The sequence below is a fragment of the Polyergus mexicanus genome, unplaced genomic scaffold (assembly GCF_030449975.1).
Source record: "Polyergus mexicanus isolate NDT 795.1 unplaced genomic scaffold, iyPolMexi1.0 SCAF_8, whole genome shotgun sequence".
Taxonomy (NCBI): Eukaryota; Metazoa; Arthropoda; class Insecta; order Hymenoptera; family Formicidae; genus Polyergus; species Polyergus mexicanus.
The window spans coordinates 8116290-8130955 of record NW_027223328.1 but is presented as its reverse complement, the minus strand read 5'-3'; the positions used below and the strand labels follow the sequence as shown (position 1 = coordinate 8130955).

Below are 14666 nucleotides of genomic sequence, written 5' to 3'. Positions count from 1 at the left end.
AGAGCGTCCTGTACGACGTCGACCGCGAGTGATAAAAAGACAATTAGCACGCGCTTTCTTTTAAATCCGTTAAAAGTAATTTCAAATAAAAAAAAGATAAATACTAATTTCTAATTCTTTTCTTATAAAGATAATAAAAGAGTCTTTATAATTATATTCTTTCCATAAATTATTTTTCGCATTAAAGAGTGATTTCAATTCTTCCTTTCCCTTAACTTCTTTGCAAACTATTGAATACCATTCTCCAAAGCAAAGGAGAACGGAATAAATAAATAAAAAAGCAATCGTTAAATTATGCTTGATAATTGAAAAAAATTATCTCTAATCAATATTTTTTTTTCTAGAGAAATACAATGTCTTTATAACAACGATGTGAAGAAAAATTCATATACAACTTCTTGCTAAAACAAACTTGCTAAAACGATTAATTGTTGTAAAACAAACTGCTATTTTGCACCATTTCAGAATCTATCTTTTGTTCAATATTAAAGACGTTACACTAAAATCTGCTAAATGATATTCATGCAAAATTGTTCGTCCGTCTAATAACAGAGAAGGAATACCGATGGATTCATGATGACGGTCAGCTGATGGATCGATCCGGCAAGACACCGGTACATCGTTCGTCCATCCGTACTCGAGCAACGGCGTCGATAGTTCCAGCTGCGTGCTGCAATTTATAATCGTCGATCGGATCGACGGGTCATTATTCTCTCTCGCGAGATTTCACCCGCGTCCTTCATTTCCTATTTTTCCTCTTATTTTTTCCTTCCCTCTTCTCCACGCGAGTCCTCTCTCTTTCCCTTAACGAAGCTCGCCAGACTCCTCTTTCCACGGGGGATACGAGTACGATCCGGTATAACTCTTCCTCCGACAATATATTTGACTTTCCGGGTAATTAAATATTGATGTAGCTAGCGATACAGTTTTCGCTCAATAGTACGTCTGATATGTAAGCACTTAGGATAAGATATCTCTTTAAACTTGTTCATTGTTTACGAAGAATCTAGAGACTCTGCTTCTTGTGTCTATTTTGTTTCGATGAAAATCAAATAAATGACTGGCACCTAATATTTTAAAATTATTTAATACTAATAGTTAAAATATAATCGCGCAGCAGGTGAAAAAAATTATTAAATCAATTTAATAATAAAATTAATATTTAATTAAATTTCTCCTTTCTTTTGCTATTTCGAATTAAGTTTTTAAGTATAAACAAATAATGGTAGACATCAGAGATTCACTTAAATATTAATTTCATTAAATTGATTTAATAATTAATTAATTTGCTTTTTGATATATATATATTGCATAATATATTTTAATAAAACTTTTAATTTAAATTTGTTTATATATTTATAAGAATGTGTAAAAGCTACTACTTGATATTAATACGAGTAAGTTCTAGTTATACCATTGATCCGACATTCGTCGCGATACTTATACAGCACCCTCCTATAGAGAAGGGAAATGACGGTCTCCGTTTTTGACTTGCCTTCGTCGTAATCTCGCGGATCGACTAGCGATTTCACGAATATCCCATGTGAAGGGCGAACGTCGCATGGTGGATTCGTCACGTATTCGCGGCCCGCACCCGGTCGCTCCCACACACCACCCGAGACAGGGGTCGTCGGACGTCGCATAATCGCCGACACAATGCCGCCACAATGCCACCACCGAAGAGGCGTTCTTCCTCTCCCTCATCGTAGCCGGAAAACACAGGCCGGCTCCGAACCGACAATCGGAATTACACGGCGATTTTCGAGACGCGCGTCGCTAACCGATCCGTTTCGCGACCCGCGCCTCGTTTTCCGAGTCGGCGAGGTGTCAAGGGTTGTAACGGATGGCCGATTCCATCGTCCTCCCCCCTCCCCCCCGGCATATACCGCGCCCTCAAAGGGGCAGTTAGCTATTGTTGTATCGGCGGGGAAAAAAATATAAATCGCGCGAAATCGACGCCCAGAGTCGGGTCGCAAACGTCAACCAAGGGATCGATTTGGAAAGATTTATTTCTTTTTTATATCTATTTTTTTTTTTTATTCTGAAATAACTGTCATGATTTCTCGCGCTGAATTGTGTTCGAGTTTGAAACGTGGATTTTTATGAGCCTGACTTCGGCGTTTTTCAACGTTTGCAGTAATAAAGTAATTTCAAATTCTATTTAAATATCAACTTCTGAGATTAATTATTTTGCCAATTCTTTCCTAGCAAGTTAAATTTTTGAAACAGAAATATATAAAAATAAACGATAAATTCGGAAATGTATACACGTCGTGAGAAAACGCGCGGCAAATACGGCCCTGAAATTACCACCCAGGAATTACAGACTTGGCCTCGCGGCAACGATCTCTAACGAGATTCGTTTGTAGTCGGAGAGCGATGGCGACAATCTTAACGAGATCCTCCTATGATCTACGATCGTACCAACATCACGGAAAGAACCAGTCTTTACAGCTCGATCTATCGCTAGGATGAATGTGCGCGGTAGAAAAATTATAGAAAGAATTATCTCGTTGAGTGATCTCTCACAAAGTGTGAATATCGCGTTACACACATTATGCCGATTTTGCTGTCCAGCTCACGAGTCACCGATTCTCGCCTTAATTCATTATCGCACGGTTATATGTGAATTTTATATAGAAGAGAGGAGTTATTCTCGATGTCAGATAATTTTTCTTTGTGTTTCATAATAGAAAAAAATAATTTATTAAATGAAAAAAGTAATTATTTGTAGAAATAAATTTGTCACTTTCATAAAATGCGTTTATCGATTAATAAATTCTCCAGATCAAATTGGAGTTGGCTTACTTTAATTATTGTATAATTTTTTGCTTTAGGAAAAGCAAAAGAGTTCGAGATCACATATATAAAATACAAGAGATTAAAAACATAATTGCCTTATCGATTATCGTAATATTCTTCTGTAATAAAATCTGAAAACATGATATATATATATATATATAAAAATACAGAAATCCTATTATATTTTACAAATTATATAAAATATAATAGGATTCTAAAATTTAAAACTGAATAAATTATAATCTTATAATAAAAATAAAAATTATACGCCCTATGAGAACTCTTTTCTCAATATCAATATACTTGAGACTACTTGAGAGCGAAAGATCTGACGAAAAATTATTCGGAGCTTGTTCGTCATGTGTACGTAAAATCATATAGGAGGCACATCTCGCGTATAAGGCGAAACGTCGATTCAGCAATCGCAAAGTTACAAGCCGCGCCGCGTTTGATTATCGCGGCGTGTATCTTATCTTCCAGTAGACAGATCTGAAAAGTCATCGCTCATCCGACCGACGACGATTCCGGCCGGTTTTCAGAGATGCGGTCGCATTATTATCGGTGGAAGCGAGCGCGGCGAGAGTAATAGAAAAGAGATAGAAGAATAGAAACCCCGAGCGGAAGAGAGATGACGGAAGGAGATGGGGACGCGGGGTCTCGCGGTGGATGGTGCAAAAGAGGATAAAGAGAAGGGTGGCGGTGGACCTCCCTATTGACAACGGCTTTCATCTTTATAATTCAACCCCTCTCGCACCACCCTCCATCCATTTTGCCTTCTCTCCCCCTGTACGTGCGCGCTGTGTGCGATGCTTTTTTTACCATCTCTCCCGTTCCGTGTGTCGCGTAACGTAACACATGGTGGAGGCGGACTTACGCCCTTTTCGGTCGCTGAAAAACCGGCGCGGCGTCTCTCTCTCTCTCTCTCTCTCTCTCTCTCTCCGTTTTGCCATTATCTCGTCACTGGATTTTATCCGGGAGGGAGAGAAGTATAGCTACGTTTTCACGCAATTCAATTCGCACCGAGAGATCTAATGGAAAATAATATTTTTCTCTATCGGGACAAAATTATGCTGCTTTTTAATAACACGATATTTCTTAGTTATAGAAAAATTACATCACACATAGTCTTGCATAAAATGTCAAAGCGTAGTAGAATATAATTTACCATGTTTTTTATGGTGATAGCATTATATATATATATATATATATATATATATATATATATATATACTGCGATGTATAATAACATTTAAATGCTCTTTCGCACGATTACATAGAAATTTAACGGAAAAATGTATATTCGATATGTTATGTGCACATCTCTTTAAATAAATATTTAATTTTTATTTTACTTTTAAAGAAATAAAAATATTTCTAAATACATGAAGATTATCTATATCTTTGTTCTTGATTATAGTATACAAAGTGTGCTAATTGGTAAAGCGAATATTTGAATCGAATGATGATTTTATATACATAAACACCATAAAATTTGACAAGAAGTAAGAAAGAAGAAGCGCTTATGCACAAGATATAAATAGAAAATTGAGACATCGCGTCAACATCGGTGTGAGCCATCATCGCGGTAACGGCGATCGCGATTACAACACGATCCGCGATCGTGAGTCACATTGAAATATACACTTAGGATGCGGCGAGAGATAGAATTTTATACCGACCGCAGACAGGAAACCGAGCGTCGAGCAATTATTTCGAAATATATTCGCATCCAATCATATTCACCTAATTCTATTCGTCATCGGGATCGCCCAGCGCGATTCGCGTGTTCAAGGAAATAACAAAATTAAATTTTGTATTAGTTAAATGGAATTGAATTGGACTAATATTATGTGGGGGGGGGAGGGGGGTACATATTTAAAAAATTCAATTTATGTAACGCATAATTTCCATTTTTCTAAGATACGTAGGAAAATAAATTCTCGAATTGTTGGTTATATTATATTACAATTAACTTTACGATGTAACGAGAAAAATCGACAGATTACGTCGTTTCGAGAAACATATAAAATATCAAAATAAAGAAAAAGGACAAACAAGGCAAAGTACTTGGAAGGAAGTAGCGGCCTTTAAACAAATCGTAGTTTTTGTATGCCCCTTTTTCCAACAACGCACAGGGAGGTCCCACGTGTACTGCAGCCTGTGCAATGTCCTGCCTACGCATCGGACCTCCTGGAGTTGACTGACTGTTGCAAAGATGCATGTATGTTCGAAAGAGCACATGTAACAGTGTAATATGATTCCACATACGAGTAAGATTCATCAAAAATTGATAATTTCTCTCCAATTTTTTCCAAACTTTCGTAACTTGAAAGAGACAAAATTTTGTCACGTTTGTCTAAAATAAATAGAAATAAAGAAGAAATAATTCTCCAACTAATTTTGAAAATCCAGTTTTGTCAGTATTTATCAAATTATTTCTAAGGGATAACATTATAATTAAATTGAGAATTAAATTTTAATTTTTTTACGAGAGATATACTATATCATATTTAACAGATATATTCGGTAAACTAAATACCATGTATTTTTCTTATCTTTTGTGACAGCACTAGTCTTTCAAAACTTTTCTGCACATGGAAACTACTAGAGAGAACTAGATACGCATGGATAAATCTGCCATGCATGCACGAGCTACTGAACGCATCCGTATTACGTCATGCGTGTCCCTCGTCGTCGTCAACGCATTTTACGAACGCGGACAGGTTCATGGAAAAGGCGGTGGCGGGACGTTGAAACAGGCGCAGATGGTGCCCCCGTGTGGTTTACGACGTGATGCGGACCCTTCCATATGGGGATGATACCGTTTAACCTACCCTGGGGACCTGCGAGAGTGTTGGGTGACTAGTATACTCCGCCGTATCCCCCTTCGGGAAAAGTGGGAATGCTCTTCCGTTTTTACGGGTGATCCCGTGGAAGAAAGTATCCTGATCTCAGTGTGTCACAGGTTCTGCACTTAGGGTCGATACACTTGCCGTTAGTCACCCTCCTCCCTCCCTGGCATTTTCTTGTCTCCGTGACATACCACCTCGCATGACGAAGAATTCAATGCCATTTTTTCGAAATCTGTCACGTGTGTCAGAACCATCTCGCCATTTCGCAGGAATATTCGCGAATCGTTTCCCTGAATAAACTTTTTATAAGCTTATGTTTATCTTCGATTACTTTTCCAATCTAGCAATATTTCCTATTTTAAATCAATTTTACTTCAACTTTTACCTTAAACGAAAACAATTATTTAGATATCAGAGAAAGTCTAAATAAATTCTAAATCAGAGAAAATCAGACAAGCAATCCAATCTTCATTTAAAAAATTCGATTTTAATGTATGTAACTAAGAAATGTAGACAAATTTTGATTTTCACATTGTAATCTTCATTTAATCACCGGCTATAATTTTAAAATAAGTCAAAGTAAATAGCTTCTATCTGACATAATGTATTTTTTTTCTATATATGATAACGTGATAAGAAGATCGAATGAAATATAAACGTATTGTATTTGACAGATTATAAATGTTTTAAACTTTTGTATCAAATCGAAATCTATATATTTTTATGTCTACCTATTTTTCTTCACTGTCTTAAAACTTCACGAGATCGTTTATCATTCACCACCGACCGTAAACTTTTCTAACTGCTGTTGGGGCAGTTGTTTCGAGACGTAAGATCGTTGTGGAGAGTACCGGTCAAAATTTCGAGGGACTTTCTTCGCTGTTCGAAAACCGGACCGGCAAGTAACATAACGCGTCGCTCGTAAATCATCGGAAAATACTTTCCAGATTTCGACGTCCGGAGGTCAATTTGAGCGCATTTGGCTCATAACCACATACTGTGTATAACTCAATGATCTGTTTGGCGCCTATCGAAGCGTGACTAACGCAAACACGACGGAAAAAAAAACTTTCGGTATCTTCGATAACAATGTCGATTATTGCTGCGATCGATTTTATCATCTTTAAATTAGTCCCTTTTCCTATTTTCCCAGATATTTATCGAATAATGCAAAATTTTCATGTTAACAAGAAAAAATACTTAAATATAGTAGATTTCTTTAATAATTTCTCCTAATAGAATAAATTAAGCCTACCATGAAAATTATTCCATTTTTAAATTGTAAATAGTAAAGATTTATATTGTAAAGATATTTTTATTATCTTATATTAATATTTTTTTTATATTTTATATTTATATTTTCATTATTTTATATTGATAGGCAATTCAGCCCATGATTATTAATTATAGCATACTGTATATATTCTTTACGTGTCACTAAAATTAGACGTAAGTACGCTCAAATATAACGTACCATATAACCGATATGTATAACCAATTGCACGCGTAACAATTATGACTAATAATTTCAATAACGATAAGTACTTTAAGAAAGAGCATCTTTGCAAATCCATTCGTATATTTTAAAAATATTTATTTTCTTATTGTACCTACAATTATGTATCAATTTAATTACAAAAAAAACTAGAACAAAAATACTCTTATTAAATGTTCTTGTTAAATGCAAGAGATTATTTTTTATACCTATACCTTTCTTTTTAATATATTTCAGCCTTTCTAAAAAAAAAAAAAAAAAAAAAAAAATGACAGCAATGTAACCAGTGATGTGATCTCCGCATTGTGTTTCGATCGAGAAATTCCAGACCCTCGACCATACGAGAGAGGATACCTGTTTGAGTGATTCGCTGGAATTTAAACGTACTCAATGTTCATCCTGTAAAGGGTCGGAAGAATCCTCCCGACATTTTTGAAAGGCTTCCTCCTCTCGAGGATGGTTCCTTTCTTTACACCTGTGACAACCTTTCAGGGTCTCGAAAGTAAATATATGCTGCTCCCTGTTTCACTTCACCTATATCGACGAGTTTCAGGACACACGGTGCTTACGGGAAATCGATTTAAAGAAAATTAATAGCTCGAGAAAGCGCGGAATATAAAATATTTATACGAAGAGTTTAAAGAGCGCGTGAATACAAGCTGTAACAATGAAGACGCGGTATAAATAAGTATTTCAAAAATTCCATCCTTAATTTTAACGACAGATTTTTTGGACAATCTAATCAGCGAGAAGGATTAGTCATAAGTTCCAAAGGATATCTATTAATGTTAATGTCGAGACTTTTGAAATATTGCGCTGAGGTTCGACACGGTGACAATCGCGATTGCGACTGTCGCGCGAAAGTTTGACGACAAAAAGCGCGTTAATACGCGGTTCTCCGTAATATTTCGCAAGCGCCACTTTGACAGAGATCGACGACGCGACGCAAAAAAAAAAAAAAATATATATAATATTAAGAAACTTCTTAATCGCGGGGTATAAACGCTTCAATCTCGTCGCCCCCGCTCGTATTACAGAGGAGGACATTATGGAACCGGAGACGAGACGGGACGGGGCTCTGGAGAAGAAACGTCGTTGGCCCTCTCGAGGAAACTTATATTCCTCGGGCCGTGTGAAAGGTTGCCTCTATCGTGTCGAGGGTGAATGCGACACACGTGCGTTCGTGCTCGCTCTCTTGCTCTCGTCCCTCGATAATTACTTCTCCAACTTCTCACAAAAACAACGACTTTCTCGCGACAGGTTCTCGTTTGTCTCGTTTATTTCCCATTGCATTTGTTCGTTTCGCGTGTATACACATACGCGTGTATCGACATAATTTAATCGCTTCGTATATCTTGTCGTTAATTCCGTCATGAAGGAAATCTTATTTATATATTCATATTTTCGATTCAGAATCCACTTGTATCGCTCGATATAATCCTGTTTAAATCCTCAGTATTCCTTTTTCACGCGCATACGAACATATATTTTCTAATTAATTTCCTGATACACTCTTGTATATGTATAACGTAACAAATGTGTAAGTATAACTTATAACTTATATATCAAAAAGTTAAAAAAAATATAAAGACCTTTAACATGATCATATAAAAATTTTCTTTAAGATCGCTAATGTATTTTATAATTAACGTATTTTGGAATGAGCGTAAATGATACGTACATAATTTAAATTTAATATACTACCGACATTTGGTGAATATTATTTTTATTTAAATTATACGACCAATTATTTTTAACAAAATACGTTCTCTTTACGATAGCATTCTCTTTCAAAGAAATAATGCTATAATAATTTTCATTCACATATAGCATGCTGAGACATACATCTCCTTTTACCGTTATACATATTTGGGAAAGACACAAATACATTTATACTCATCCAGATTAAGACACATGGACAAACGCGAGACACACGGAGACGCTCCAATCTAGAAAGAGAATCACGCTCTCTCTCTCGCTCTCTCGTGAAAGCTACTTAACCGCTATCGATATCTAGCTGCGAATAAACTATGACGGGAAAAAGACGCCCTTGTTCGCATCACGAAATGTATTCCGAGTGTATCGTCGCGAGAGAGTTCGTTGGCATCGCGAAGTCGGGAAGACGCTGTGCGACAGGTGCTTAAAGCCCGTTCCTCGCGACGCGTCGCCGCGTACACGTACATCCGGGGTAAGTGCACGAACCGCTCGGTTTCTCATCGGGAATACATAATCCCGCGACACGCGCGAGCATACCAATTTCTCCCGTTACACGAAATATCGCAGGAGAGAATACTGGTCGAAAGAAAAAGAGAGAGAGGAGAAGAAAAGGATAGAAGAGTGAGATATATCCGCGCTTTTGTCAGCGTCGGCGACGTTAAGTGGATCTTGAAATAATCGGATGCGCGTGACGCATATCGATCGAGATTTCCCTCTCTTCTACAGTCGATCCGATCGAGATGTCTCGAAAAGACAGCTCGCACTATAAATTATAGACAGTTCTCCGAGCGATCAATCTTACGCTAGTCCCTTATCGAGGATGGGATTGCTGCAACTTTGATTTATTTAATTCGGATTATTCAAGTGTTTTCTCGCTGTTGCAAATAAATATAGAGATTATTTTTAAATATCTATATGTAGTATCAAAATTATCTTGATTTACTTAATGGAACTTCGGGAAATGTTACTTCAGGAAATTAGTGGCCGTCACACGTGCCGTTATTATATATTCAGTTATTAATTAATTGTAAATCAAATCACGCGCTCTGCGCCAAGTACTATTAAAACTTGCGTTTAATATTTATTGCAATTATATAGCGTGCAAATAATAAAGGATTTATTATAATACGCGAAAGTTTATAAGAGTGGGGTCGTATCGATACCTATGATCTGACATTTATTCGCGGGAGAAAGGAGCGTATTTTAAACGATAAGTTTTCCATGCAACTGCATTAGCGACGACACTATTAATGATAATAGCACTGGTAGCGTTAACGACAACAGAACGGCGTTGCAGACGAGTTGGAAGGAAGAACGCTTCCTACCGGCGGTGGCAGCGGAAGAGGGTAGTGCCGGGTGGCGAGGGGGAGGCGGAAGAGGTGGCACGAACGGAAGCGAAAGGAGAACGTCGGAGAGAGGTAGCGGAAGGACCCGGTTCGCCCGGGGCCGTGGGTGGAAGCTCGAATCAGGACGACGGTGGGCTCCGGGGGGATGAACAGAGACCGGAGACGGAGGCCGGGGGGGGGGGGGGTACCGGAACCGGAACCAGGGAGCGCAGGAACACGAACAGACTCGACGTCGACGGTGGCGTCGGCCCCGATATGGCGGAAGCGTCGCGTTTGCCGGAAGTCGCCAAGGAAATGAAATGCCTCCCAGACGGGGAGGCCGCCCTTCCTCCTCCACCCCCCAGGGAGTTTCTACCGCCGTCACCCTCCCACCGGAACCGACGTTCCTCGCCAGGATTTCCAGAGTTCTCCTCTTTCCAGGGAATGTAGCGGGAGGGGTGGCGGAGACGGCGACGGCGACGGCGACCGGGGAAGGGCGTCGCGGCGAGATAGCGTCGAACTTTGCGTCGAGTATGAGAAAACGAGGAAAGGGCCTCGGGAAACGTTCGCTTGCGCTTATTCCAAGAGACACGGAAATAAAAAGAGGAATGTTCGCGCGCATGCAATGAAAAAATTATGCGGATTTACTAGAAAATTTATATTATTATATTTAATGATTCAAACCTAACACTTATTAACGTGCAAAATATTTATCTAATGATCATCGTGAAACTATCGCCAATGATATGATTTAATATTAATGCATATAAGTTAATGCATAAGTTTGTGGTAAAGATTAAAGATTTCTCCAACCAAATATAGATATACTTTTGCTTGGAAACTTTTAAACAAGATGTTTCTCGCTTCTGCTTCAAGTACTTGATTTATTTGACTCGATATTTTAAACGCACCTGCCAGAGAAAGGTAGTATCGTCTTAATTGTCATTCTTTACAAACGCTACGCTTTGCTTCTCGGTAAACGCACGCATGTAGCCTTGTGTACCTGGCGAACGTGATGATGCCGCGGGCGAACGAAGATATTCCGACTTCCGTCCGTGCGCAGGAATTTCTTCCCGGAATAGTTTGGACGCCGGTTAACCGAGTTCTTCATTCAAATTCCATCCATGAAAAAAAGGATTGGTCAGAGTCACACGGCCTGAATAACGTTGATGACTCGACGTTGTTGATGTTTAATGATAATCATGACGATAATATCGATAATGATAATAATGATGATGATAATAATGGATAAGTACTATAAGTATTTTACATCTTTTTTTCTTTCTTTCTTCTTCTTTTTTTTTTTTTAATGGAATTGTTCATGTTTTGTCATATATTATTTATCTTTTGTAAATTTTAATTAGATCGTGAGATTAATTCGGCACGATATTGAGAATAAACTATTATAAATATTTGTTTATTTATAATATATGTAATGTAATAGGGCGTATAAATAAAAGTCATTATTTTTGAACATTTATAATTAATATGTTTATAGTTTGGCAAAATATCAGAAATTATATATATATATATACCAGACTGCAATTTGAAAATATGAGAGAAACGAAATACCCTTTCATCTCATCTGAGAAAAATTGCGGAGAAAATTAGAACATAATTTATAACGGTTAAGTAAGTTGTCATTTATTACCGTCACGCTACCGGCAATTATTTATGTCGTCATTAACTAGATAAGAGCAATAGCGTATTAAAACGTTCGACGCGCGAAAAAAAGAAGAACTGTCTCGTTACTGCTGTTATTACAAAGAAGAAAGAGAAGGACGCGTCACGCGATGTACACGCGCACGCACTCACGTGGATGACGCGTTATTTTCCGATGAGATTATTTCCGCGCAAGTCCGCGTGATTCCGCGCCGCGTCACTTCCTCCTCCGTTCCGCCGTCGTCTTCTCTTCTCCGTATACATATATATAATGTTCGCGTCAGCTCCGTTTCTTCGTCGCTCATTGTCGGATTCGTTGCGCCGAATTACGTCATCTTGTGGAAATCGTTACTACTTCCTGCGCGCGTACCCGAGCGAAAATAGTTTCGCGCGAGCTCGTTGTAAGTAAATAGGAACACGGATTAATTCAAGAATGCTCTTTATGGTTAAATTATTCGTCGCAACGAATGGCAGCGACTATAAAAAAAGAGATTCGCCGTTCTGACCACGCGAGCGTTACGATGTAATATAACTGTTATCCGTGACGTAATGGAGAAATAAAATTTTTATATACTCTCGATTTCACGCATATAATTATGCGCATAAATTGATAAATTTTACTTTCTTGCATAATCGTATAAAAGATTTACTACGATAAAAAGTATTTTTGCAATCTTTTCGTTTCATAATAATATTATATTAAATCAAATTTGTTAAATTGCTATAATATTTTGTCCGATGACATATTAATCGTAACATTATCAATATCATATCACATTAATTTTCTATGACCAGGATGCATCAGAGTTATCTGTCATAAAATTTCTGCATAATAGCATCGATGTATTTTATTTATCAGACATAATTTATTAAGATACGATAATGTCTATACTATAATACACACACGGTTAAAGACTTTTGATTAAATTTTCGTGTTGTATATTTTATTTTAATAAAAAATGGCTTCAAAATAATATATTATTTCTCGACTTTTCCTTTCGCAAAATCGCTGGCTATGCAATTTGCGAAATTGATAACATCGGTCTTTTGTCCAAACATGCGTCGAGCAGCAGTCGAGCACTACGCGATCTTTATCTCGAGTACGCTAACTATTTCTTTCTGATTAAAGAGAGTCAGATATCTCGTGGAAACGGACGTGCCGATGCACGATAGCATTATTCGTCATAGCGCGCGCGGTTTCCTCGACGTCGTCGAAAAGCCTGCGGAGACTTCCGGTCGCGACGAAATCCCGCCGCTCACCGACCCTGACCGAGCACACCCGTGACAATTAGTTCCAGCAGTGATTCGGTTCCCACGCGGTACGATTAAGCCTATTAATAACATCTTGCGACTCGATTTGAGTATACGTTCGTCCGATCTTAAGTCCGCCAGAAGGCGGAGAACCCGCTTCCCGCTTTTAAAAGAACGTGAATATTGAAGTGTCTGAAGTGAATGCGCCTGATTCACAGTCTCTGCAATTTGATTTGATATGTGTAGACGTATATATTTGGCAAAGTATTATATATTAAAACACTTGAATATTCGCAAGTGAATTCGCCATTCTTCACACAGAGGAAGAATATAAAATTTTTACACACATCCGTTAAAATTAGACACCCAATCCTCTGAGTTCACATCGTCTATTTGATGATGTTGTAACGTGACGTAAACTTTTCGATATTCAATCTACCAGCGAACTCTGCTATTTCGAAGTAACATGTGCTTTTTTATGTCGCATTCAAAAATATACACCATCCGTGATATATTGTATTACGTTTAATTTTTAAGAATCGAAAATATACGATATAAAAGTTAAATAATTGCACCAATTCTTGCAACCACGGTATTCTTTGCCGACAGAAAAATCTAGTTTAGCTTAATACTAAAAATTGTGTCGGAAAGGCTTTCGTGTGAGAAATTTTAAAATTTAATTCCAGATAAATCAAATAGCCAATGCAACCCTCTCATATTGTAGCCGCGGTTAGAACAATGCATCCATTTGGACGATATGAAATCTGGCAGCAGCTGGGATTTATTGTTAGTATTACATAGAATCGATATGCGCAGAAAAATGAAAATCGCCACAAACAAGCTTCAAGAATATATCAAGCATCAGCGTTTCGCCAGAAAATTAACTTAAATACATTTACGCGATTAATTTAAAATTTTTTTATCTACTCGTCGAGCGTACAAATGGATATTTTACGAATGTCTGTGCAGCGCGAAATCTGTTTACGACGGACAACGTTTCGAACGGATGTCGTAATTTGCGATAAATTATAAAAAGCAACTTAGATATATATAGGTGAGTCCGTTAGACAGGAGAGAGGAGGCAGGAAACGATCGTCGGATATAGCAAGGATTCACGATGCTATTCCACGGCGACATGTAAATAGAAATGTTCCTTCGCGGTGTCAGTTCAGCGAGATTAATTCTACGGAAACGTAGATGGGAATAGAACAGATCTGATTTTAATGCGATAGATTTGTATTATTAATAAACCGTACAATAACGGCGATCCAGCTGTCGAACTGTCCATGAGATCAGTCTCATTAGCGAGAGAAGGAAAAGTTGCTTTCTTTGCGCGCCGACGACTATTATATGGCGGACTAATAAATGGTGGATAGACGAGGCGAATAAAGATCCGCGCGTTAAGAGAATTATTATAACGAGTCAATGACGACTGCCACTGTTATTAGACGGAAACTATGCGACTTCGGAGGCACTCGCAAAGTGTTATTTCACTATTATCGTGGCATACCATTCAGGTGCGACCTGTGTGTTTCCGGAATCCCATAAAATATCTGAGTATAT

General features: G+C 37.9%; 1 long non-coding RNA gene across 3 annotated transcripts in view; it reads right to left on the bottom strand.

Annotated features, from left to right (window-relative positions):
* The window catches only part of LOC138935855 (uncharacterized), a 101513-nt gene that overhangs the window by 55575 nt on the left and 31272 nt on the right, over positions 1 to 14666 (bottom strand). The window lies entirely within an intron of this gene.